Here is a 645-nt window from a genome sequence, read left to right as displayed (position 1 = left end):
TGGAACATATACAAAGTAAAGTGGTGGCATGAGGAGGTGGCGATTAACTTTTTGGAGGGTGTATAGGAAAAGCCTGAGCTCTGCAAGTCTAGAGAAGACATCCCAAATAGAAGGAATGGCACACATGAAGTCAAATATTAAGCACATACCATATGCTACACATCATGCTGAGCACTGCAGACAAAACAGTGAATAAGACACATCGTTTTTGCTGTTATGGAGCGTATATTCTGATGGGAAATGAAGATATTAGCCAAATCCTCACAAGATGACATGTGCCAAGAAAGACGCTCTGTCAGCGAACACCAAGAGATGCGGCCTAGTCCTAGATGCTCAAGAAAGGCTTCTTTGAGGAAGTGATATATAAGCTGAGACTTGAAGGGAGAAAAGGGCGAGGGAGGATGATGTGGAAAACATGTGCAGAGACATGATGCTTCCAAGAAGCTAGTAAATATCTAGTGTGGAGAGAGTGGAACAAGATAAACCTGGAGAGATTGGAATCCCATGATGAAAGCCTTTGTAGGCTAAACTGAAGATTTTGGAAGTCACGGATTGAAATGAGATGTTTCTAGTAATTGCTAAAAAGACACCACTGACCGCTGTAAGGAGAGACTGGTGTGAAGGGGGGGAAACGTAGGCACAGGG

This window comes from Canis aureus, chromosome 6, assembly GCF_053574225.1.
Source record: "Canis aureus isolate CA01 chromosome 6, VMU_Caureus_v.1.0, whole genome shotgun sequence".
Lineage (NCBI taxonomy): Eukaryota > Metazoa > Chordata > Mammalia > Carnivora > Canidae > Canis > Canis aureus.
This window is presented reverse-complemented; position numbering follows the sequence as displayed.